Here is a 3412-nt window from a genome sequence, read left to right as displayed (position 1 = left end):
TGTGCGACCTATTTTGCAAGTATACTACCGTCATCACTGTTACTGCCATAACTTTATGATCTTGGCTTCAACTAGTATGGACCTTATCGCATCCATGATCGGGGTCAGTTTTGCACTCAGTAACACCATTTTACCAGTATGTGTAGGGTGTTGGCAGCCTCTTGATCCCTGTTCCCTCCAGGTACTGGTCGAATAGCAGAAACCTGAGCTCCACTCCATTGTCGGTGCACATCATCCGGACTGGTAATTCAGTTTGATTGTCAACCAGCACGACATGTTCCTTGAACTCGTCCAACACTTGATGTTTGGAGTGTAGCATACACACATGTGCATATTTCATAAATCATATACAATGATATAACAGCACTTTGATTGACCTGCTGATTAACGGACAAGAAACCTGACAAGTCCATATGCGGGAGTACGTTGGTTTGTATTTACCAATGATTTGACTTTTCAGTGAATGGGAGTTTCGTCGACTTTCTTTTGGTGCATGACATGCTGCGTTTTTCATGCTCGGTATTTGTTGCAACGTCAAGTCATGACTCTTTTGAAGCGCTCTGATGCTTTTTGGTAATATGGCCAATCTCTTGTACTGTGTGTCTATATCCACTGACACTCGACATTCCAAACTTGATGCATGGTGATTGATGTTTATTGAAAGTTGTTTGTCTGGACAACACCCTGAAATCAGCCATGTCGAGCCATTTGCTTGAAATGCAGTCATCAGCGGTACACTTTTTGTATTGGTATATATTTTCCTTTTTTTGAAGACCAAAATATTACAGCCTTGTCAAGCATCGTGTTTTTGGAAACGAGATTGCTGAGCATGTAGGTATGAATATGACATTGGTAATGCAACTATTTGCTCCATACATTTGATGTTGCAAGTCAGATCGACTGTGCCAACACCTTGCACTGTACTCGTCTGTGCTTGATGACTACTCTTGAATTGTGGTATAGTTTAGTTTGTAAGCCATTGTTTACAGCAAACCATGCAACTTGTGGTTCCAGAGTCTAGTGTAAATTTACCGTCGCTTTGGAAGCTTTTTGTGAATTCCAATTGCACAGTACCACAGTGATCGACCATGTTTGTGTCGATGCTCTTGCTGGATTGTACTCTCGAGTACTTGATTGCCAATTCCAATATGCTTTTACAACATATTACCACGCTTAAATGGATCAGGGTCAGGGTTGTGATTGAGCTGTATTGAACAAGCAAAACAGATATTTGAGCAATGAATACTTGACCCTGACATGCTGACATTCGGACATTTGGACACCCTGACACCCTGAAACCCTGGCCACTAAAGTCGAAAGCACCCTTTTAGCCCTGAGTGTTTTTGTTTGCATAGTCTATGCTGACAATCAGGCCGCTCTGCAATTTGGTGTTTGAATGCACTGCTAAATAGTACCTAAATACATGTGTGCTTTATTTGATTTTGAAATGGGTGGCCAAATATAGTTTATTGGGCTTTATACTAGTTTAATCCAGTCTCCCTTGGCTGTGAGCATCCCTTATCTACATGCAAAGTTATGTGATCACATCAAGTACGACTTTCAAGATTGTTTCGGGAAAATCTGCAATATAAAAAGCCAGGTTTTACCCGAATCTTGGATCCATCAAACACCATCGTCTCAGTCTATTATACTCCAATCTACTCCACTCCACTACATTTCAATCCAATCCAATATATCAACCGACCATGCAATTCACTGTCATCGCACTCATCGCTGCTCTTGTCGTATCTGTCACTGCTGCTCCTAGCCCATTTACTGGTGCACGTCCTTGCAGAAATAACGGATATTGCCCCATAGGACAAAGATGCGAAAGGTCAAATGGTCAGACAGTTGGACACTGCGTTCGTGAATAAATGCTTTGGCTATATTTGCGTGTCAGCATCCGTTCTAGAGTCTGTTCAGGTCGCACCAACTAGCTTAAACTTGAATTTTGGAATAAATAGACCCACTTTACAATGATATTTGATTGATATTGTATAACATGACTTTGAATGTATTTAATCACAAACGGTTGTTTTGAGTCGAATGGCTTTGTATAGTAACGATCCAAACTGTTGAACCTGATTAATCAGCATATAAAGCGTGAATATGGTAACTTGTGCAGGTTTAGAAACACATACTGTGATATTCACCAGTATTGATGTTCCAGATCGCAATCAATAACTGACAGTTTTTTAACAGGCTATCACTCATGAATACATGGTGATTGGACACGATTATATTATTTTGGTACTCATTTTTTGAATGAATTTTAAAATAAACTCGAGTATTGAATACGATATGATTTCATGTAAGCAGGCCATATTCATACAAACATATTCTGGTGATTTTACAAGTTTATTGGTCAACTGTTGTATGGTGGTCTTGATGATGGTGCCAGAACTGTGTTATCAATGGTACGCTACCAGCACAAACTCGATTGATTGACCAATCGAACAGCTAATATTCTGCAATCAATCACTCCGACTCAAATATCAGCACCACATGACTGACAACCCATTGTTGTCAGCTACATCGAGTGATCGTCTAAATAGATCGATTCAAATGGATTGAATATAACCGACTAATCCAGCATTCATCCATTGTCAAACAACTATAATGCACAATACCACCAAGTGTGCAATCACACACGCACTGATCAGTCGTTGCACATTATGCATCAGTCAATGTCAAACATATGTGTGTCTGCAACTAAATTGCAGTCCATGACACATCCACACGATCCAACATGTCAAATCATGTATCATGAGTCAGAGATTGATTAAAAACCTGATCATGGTAAACACAGCATATTGTTGCATATCAGACTCGATATATCGAGTGACAGTTGCACACTGGCTGATGGTGCACAACGTATCAGTCACAATACATGCACGGTATTGCATTGCAGTCATTGGATGACAGCTGGTTGCAATGTGATACCGATCGACATACATCAGCATGGTGGAATGTGACCATAACCATAGTGGAATGTGTTGGAGTTGACCTGTTTTGTACCGAGTTGGGTCATGGCTGTCACAAGTTTTATATTGATCCAGATCTGAATGGGTAGTTTATTGACATAAATGTGTACAAATATGCAATATACAATGTGCTGTATTGTATTGGAAATATACAAGTGTCAAGGTACAATAACATGCTGACCAAGACTGTAGAATAATCAGATACAATGCATGTAAATTCAGTTTTATTGTAAGCTAAATCAGAAATGCAGTTATAGAATGACAATCGAATGGGTTGGGACCAGACCACACTAGCATTCAAATCAGTTGTATGAATTAATACGTCTGATTTGCCTGATAAGCGATCTAATTCCACTACCAAATCTGAAAGAAACTGTATGTCTGATGGAACGAGATACAGATGGTATTGCTGGTGATGGTTGCAAACC

Source organism: Batrachochytrium dendrobatidis, assembly GCF_000203795.2.
Source record: "Batrachochytrium dendrobatidis JAM81 unplaced genomic scaffold BATDEscaffold_2, whole genome shotgun sequence".
Lineage (NCBI taxonomy): Eukaryota > Fungi > Chytridiomycota > Chytridiomycetes > Rhizophydiales > Batrachochytrium > Batrachochytrium dendrobatidis.
Note: the sequence above shows the minus strand (reverse complement) of the source record.